This window comes from Heptranchias perlo, unplaced genomic scaffold (genome assembly GCF_035084215.1).
Source record: "Heptranchias perlo isolate sHepPer1 unplaced genomic scaffold, sHepPer1.hap1 HAP1_SCAFFOLD_905, whole genome shotgun sequence".
In the NCBI taxonomy this organism is placed as follows: domain Eukaryota; kingdom Metazoa; phylum Chordata; class Chondrichthyes; order Hexanchiformes; family Hexanchidae; genus Heptranchias; species Heptranchias perlo.
Window position 1 is genome coordinate 2,483 of NW_027139946.1, and position 6,537 is coordinate 9,019.

Here is a 6,537-nt window from a genome sequence, read left to right on the forward strand (position 1 = left end):
TCAGCACCTTCAGGGGAGGGGGGAGAGAGTCAGCACCTTCAGGGGGGGGGGAAGAGAGTCAGCACCTTCAGGGGAGGGGGGAGAGAGTCAGCACCTTCAGGGGGGGGGGGAAGAGAGTCAGCACCTTCAGGGTGGGGGGGAAGAGAGTCAGCACCTTCAGGGGAGGGGGAGAGAGTCAGCACCTTCAGGGGGGGGGGGGGAAGAGAGTCAGCACCTTCAGGGGAGGGGGGAGAGAGAGTCAGCACCTTCAGGGAGGGGGGAGAGAGTCAGCACCTTCAGGGGGGGGGGGAAGAGAGTCAGCACCTTCAGGGGAGGGGGGAGAGAGTCAGCACCTTCAGGGGAGGGGGGAGAGAGTCAGCACCTTCAGGGGAGGGGGGAGAGAGTCAGCACCTTCAGGGGAGGGGGGAGAGAGTCAGCACCTTCAGGGGAGGGGGAGAGAGTCAGCACCTTCAGGGGAGGGGGGAGAGAGTCAGCACCTTCAGGGGAGGGGGGAGAGAGTCAGCACCTTCAGGGGGGGGGGAAGAGAGTCAGCACCTTCAGGGGAGGGGGGAGAGAGTCAGCACCTTCAGGGGAGGGGGAGAGAGTCAGCACCTTCAGGGGGGGGGGGGAAGAGAGTCAGCACCTTCAGGGGAGGGGGAGAGAGTCAGCACCTTCAGGGGAGGGGGAGAGAGTCAGCACCTTCAGGGGAGGGGGAGAGAGTCAGCACCTTCAGGGGAGGGGGAGAGAGTCAGCACCTTCAGGGGAGGGGGGAGAGAGTCAGCACCTTCAGGGGAGGGGGGGAGAGAGTCAGCACCTTCAGGGGAGGGGGAGAGAGTCAGCACCTTCAGGGGAGGGGGGGGAGAGAGTCAGCACCTTCAGGGGAGGGGGGAGAGAGTCAGCACCTTCAGGGGAGGGGGGGAGAGTCAGCACCTTCAGGGGAGGGGGGGAGAGAGTCAGCACCTTCAGGGGAGGGGGGAGAGAGTCAGCACCTTCAGGGGAGGGGGGGAGAGAGTCAGCACCTTCAGGGGAGGGGGAGAGAGTCAGCACCTTCAGGGGAGGGGGAGAGAGTCAGCACCTTCAGGGGAGGGGGGAGAGAGTCAGCACCTTCAGGGGAGGGGGGGAGAGAGTCAGCACCTTCAGGGGAGGGGGGAGAGAGTCAGGACCTTCAGGGGAGGGGGAGAGAGTCAGCACCTTCAGGGGAGGGGGAGAGAGTCAGCACCTTCAGGGGAGGGGGAGAGAGTCAGCACCTTCAGGGGAGGGGGAGAGAGTCAGCACCTTCAGGGGAGGGGGGGAGAGAGTCAGCTCCTTTAAAAATCCACTGTGAGTGTTGTAACCTCTCTGTATGATGGACTGTCCGGTCCTTGCCCTGGTTCCGTGTGATATGTTGCACTGTCGCCGAGGGCCGAGCGGAGGGAACTCTCTTACCTTCTGAAGGAGTTTTAAAGTCAGGACTGGGTTTGTGTTTCCTGGCCGCAGCCCCTCCTCCAGGTCTGGGAGATGACCGAAAGGGCCCTCGAGTGCCACGGCCCGTCATCCTGGCCGTGCTGAGTCCACCGTTCTGCCCACTGGGGGCGTCCCGTATCCCTCCACCTTGCGTGACCTGTTAATGAGAGCTTAAACCCTCCGTCTCTCTGTTTCAGACTCGCCTGCAGGCTGTGGTCGACGAGATCAAACAACAGGAAGAGAAGGAGAAGCTGCAGGTGAGAGATCACGGGGTGGGGGAGATCGCGGTGGGGGTGGGGGAGATCGCGGAAGGGGTGGGGAGATCGCGGTGGGGGAGATCGCGGTGGGGGTGGGGGAGATGGCACAGATCACCTCCTGACCCTCAGCACAGTGCCACCCCCAGGGTCCGTTCACCTTATTGTTCTGATGCTAATACAATGGAAAACTGGAATTCTTACAATCCCAGTGTGCTCGGTATTTGACAAGCTGGTGTCAGCTGGGGCTCAGTGGGAGCACTCTCTCTCTCTCTCTCTCTCTCTCTCTCTCACCTCTGAGTCTGAAGGTTGTGGGTTCAACTCCCACTCCATAGATTTGAGCCCATAATCTAGGCTGACATTCCCGATGCAGTACTGAGGGAGTGCTGCACTGTCAGAAGTGCTGTCTTTCAGATGAGACGTTAACCTGATGCCCTGTCTGCCCCCTCGGTTGGATATAAAAGATCCCACGGCGACTATTCAAAGATAGAGCAGGAGAGTTCTCCCTGGTGTCCTGGGTCCAGTATTTGTCTCTCAACCAAACATCACTAAAACAGATTATCTGGTCATTTATCACATTTCTGTTTGTGGGATCTTGCTGTGCCCAAATTGGCTGCCACGTTTCCTACATTACAACAGTGACTACATTTCAAAAAGTACTTCATTGGCTGTAAAGCGCTTTGGGATGTCCTGAGGTCGTGGAAGGTGCTATAAAAATGCAGGTTCTTCCTTTAATGTAGTTCTGCGTTGTATCGATCAGGAAGATCACAGCTTGGATCCCAGTGGTGTGCTCAGAGCTGGTCTCTGGAGCAGGGGCTTTCCATCTGATCTGATTGCCCCTGGTCTACGAACAATAAAAGGCCCGTCCGGGTGCCCATTGCTGTTCATCATGCAGAGTGTCCTGGCGCAGTGTGGGTGGGGCTGGATGGGATGGGCCTCTGCTACCCCAGCCCACTCAAATACCATTCAGAGCCAGTGTCTGCACAGCTGTGAGCGAAGCATTCAATTCCTCTGCCTTGTCCACACATTGTGCACAGTGACACCTGCTCACTGACCAGGAAATGTATCCATTCCTGGAGGCATTTTGTCAGCTGTTTCATGCAGGAGTGGCTGGACAGGATTCAGAGCTCGTCCCTTCTGAGGATTTGTTAGGTTAGTCGACTGTAAAATAAATCTCAGCCCATCCGCTGCACGCCTGTCGTACTCCAGAGCCTGCAGCCAAGACCCAGCACCTCTCTCCCTCCTGGACAAGGGCAATGCATTCTCAAACCTCATCGCAACCTCACCTGTCTTTCATACAATCACACAGCACAGAAGGAAGCCATTCGGCCCATCGTGCCTGTGCTGGCTCTTAGAAAGAGCTCTCCAATGGTCCCACTCCCCTGCCCTTTCCCCATAGCCCTGAAAAATGTTTCCCTTCAAGTATTTATCCAATTCCCTTTTGAAAGTTACCCATTGAATCTGCTTCCATCACCCTCGCAGGTAGTGAATTCCAGATCATAAGAAATAGGAGCAGGAGCAGACCATACGGCCCCTCGAGCCTGCTCCACCATTCACTAAGATCATAACAACTTGTTTCATTAAAAAAAATGTTCCCTCATCTCGCCTCTGGTTCTTTTGCCAATCACCTTAAATCTGTGTCCTCTGGTTACCGACCCTCCTGCCACTGGAAACAGTTTCTCCTTATTTACTCGATCAAAACTCTTCATGATTTTGAACACCTCCATCAAATCTCCCCTTAACCTTCTCTGTTCCAAGGAGAACAATCCCAGCTTCTCCAGTCTCTCCACATAACTGAAGTCCCTCATCCCTGGTACTGTTCTAGTAAATCTCCTCTGCACCCTCTCTAAGGCCTTGTGTCTCTTTCTCCTTTATTGATACTCTGCGGGATTCCTCTGAGCTTCTCACCTCACCCTCACCTCTCACAACTCCACCTCCCTCCACTCCTGCTCTTCCCACCGCCTTCCTCCTCCCCCCCCCCACCTCCCCCTCGCCCTCTCACCCGCCAACCCTCCCCCCTCTGCCGTCACCACCTCCCCTCCCTTCCCCCTCCCCCTTCCCTATTTAAAGAGCATCAGAACCCCTCTTAAATCAAACTGAGCCGTTACTCTGAGACGTGTGTAATATCCGGTTGTGATTTTGTGCCTGTTTTTTGTGTGTGGGACCAGGTTTGAGTTGTGGGGTGAGGTTTTGGTGTGGGGTCAGTGCGAGCAGGGCTGGACACTGTTCAATGACCATTTCCCCTCCAGTCCCCACCCTCTCCCTGGAGTGGGGTTTGGTGTTGGCTGTCTCAGTTTGTTAATGTGAATCCTGTCAGAGTGTCCTTTTGTTTAAATGACTTGTCTCTCATTTGCTACTTAAGTGTTTTCGATATCCGTAACCCAGAAAGTGCGGGGGAGCGTCCATCAAGGCTGGAATGTAATCACATACTGTCCTTCCTTTTACAGCTGGGTTCTTTACAGGCACAGCTGGACTCCATGCTGAATAAGTGACTGACTGCTGCTCACCGAGGCTTTGAACAGGAACAGCCCCACAGTGTGTGGGATGCTGATTGACCAGAAGAGGCAAGCAACTAGAATCAACAGGGAAATACGTGTGTGGCCTGTATATAAACTCCAGGGTGGAAAACCTCAATAAATGTGTTTTAGAGAATGTCGACAGTGGAACATTTTCACTGAGTGTATTAGAATTTTATTCATTCCCGGGATGTGGGCGTCGCTGGCGAGGCCAGCATTTATTGCCATCCCCTATTGCCCTTGAGAAGGTGGTGGTGAGCCGCCTTCTTGAACCGCTGCAGTCCGTGTGGTGAAGGTTCTCCCACAGTGCTGTTAGGAAGGGAGTTCCAGGATTTTGACCCAGCGACGATGAAGGAACGGCGATATATTTCCAAGTCGGGATGGTGTGTGACTTGGAGGGGAACGTGCAGGTGGTGTTGTTCCCATGACATTGGTGGTAGAGTTGGCGAGGCAGGTGCTGTCAGTGAGTTGCTGCAGCGTGTTCTGTCGACTACATACTGCAGTCCAGTGAGCCGCGAAAGATATTCAGGCCAGGGAGACAACAAACTGAACTGCTCCGTCCTGGATGGTGTCAATTCTTTTCTCTTGTTTCAGCTGTACCCAGCCAGGTGAGTAATGAGTATTCATCACACCCCTGACTGGTGTCACTAGGTGGTGGAGAGTCTTTGAGGGGCCAGGAGGTGAGTTATTCACCAGAGACCCGAGCTTCTACCTCCAAAGCCCACCCACACCCATCACTCGCTCCGGGAACCCACCCTCACTTCCCCCCATCTCCCTCCGTGACCCACCCTCACTTACCCCCATCTCCCCCCCCGTGACCCACCCTCACTTCCCCCCCGTCTCCCCGTGACCCACCCTCACTTCCCCCCCCGTCTCCCCGTGACCCACCCTCACTTCCCCCCGTCTCCCCGTGACCCACCCTCACTTCCCCCCCGTCTCCCCGTGACCCACCCTCACTTCCCCCCCGTCTCCCCGTGACCCACCCTCACTTCCCCCCCGTCTCCCGTGACCCACCCTCACTTCCCCCCGTCTCCCCGTGACCCACCCTCACTTCCCCCCCGTCTCCCCGTGAACCACCCTCACTTCCCCCCCGTCTCCCCGTGAACCACCCTCACTTCCCTCCCGTGACCCACCCTCACTTCCCTCCCGTGACCCACCCTCACTTCCCTCCCGTGACCCACCCTCACTTCCCTCCCGTGACCCACCCTCACTTCCCTCCCGTGACCCACCCTCACTTCCCTCCCGTGACCCACCCTCACTTCCCTCCCGTGACCCACCCTCACTTCCCTCCCGTGACCCACCCTCACTTCCCTCCCGTGACCCACCCTCACTTCCCTCCCGTGACCCACCCTCACTTCCCTCCCGTGACCCACCCTCACTTCCCTCCCGTGACCCACCCTCACTTCCCTCCCGTGACCCACCCTCACTTCCCTCCCGTGACCCACCCTCACTTCCCCCCGTGACCCACCCTCACTTCCCTCCCGTGAACCACCCTCACTTCCCTCCCGTGAACCACCCTCACTTCCCTCCCGTGAACCACCCTCACTTCCCTCCCGTGAACCACCCTCACTTCCCTCCCGTGAACCACCCTCACTTCCCTCCCGTGAACCACCCTCACTTCCCTCCGTGAACCACCCTCACTTCCCTCCCGTGAACCACCCTCACTTCCCTCCCGTGAACCACCCTCACTTCCCTCCCGTGAACCACCCTCACTTCCCTCCCGTGACCCACCCTCACTTCCCTCCCGTGACCCACCCTCACTTCCCTCCCGTGACCCACCCTCACTTCCCTCCCGTGACCCACCCTCACTTCCCTCCCGTGACCCACCCTCACTTCCCTCCCGTGACCCACCCTCACTTCCCTCCCGTGACCCACCCTCACTTCCCTCCCGTGACCCACCCTCACTTCCCCCCGTGACCCACCCTCACTTCCCTCCCGTGAACCACCCTCACTTCCTCCCGTGAACCACCCTCACTTCCCTCCCGTGAACCACCCTCACTTCCCTCCCGTGAACCACCCTCACTTCCCTCCCGTGACCCACCCTCACTTCCCTCCCGTGACCCACCCTCACTTCCCTCCCGTGAACCACCCTCACTTCCCTCCCGTGAACCACCCTCACTTCCCTCCCGTGAACCACCCTCACTTCCCTCCCGTGAACCACCCTCACTTCCCTCCCGTGAACCACCCTCACTTCCCTCCCGTGAACCACCCTCACTTCCCTCCCGTGAACCACCCTCACTTCCCTCCCGTGAACCACCCTCACTTCCCTCCGTGAACCACCCTCACTTCCCTCCCGTGAACCACCCTCACTTCCCTCCCGTGAACCACCCTCACTTCCCTCCCGT

General features: G+C 57.9%; 1 long non-coding RNA gene across 1 annotated transcript; it reads left to right on the forward strand.

Annotated features, from left to right (window-relative positions):
• Positions 1–1,303: 1,303 nt before the first annotated feature.
• On the forward strand, positions 1,304–4,322 carry LOC137319859 (uncharacterized). Its single transcript, XR_010962281.1, has 2 exons — positions 1,304–1,679; positions 4,124–4,322. It is a non-coding gene; the product is annotated as an uncharacterized lncRNA (long non-coding RNA).
• Positions 4,323–6,537: the final 2,215 nt, after the last annotated feature.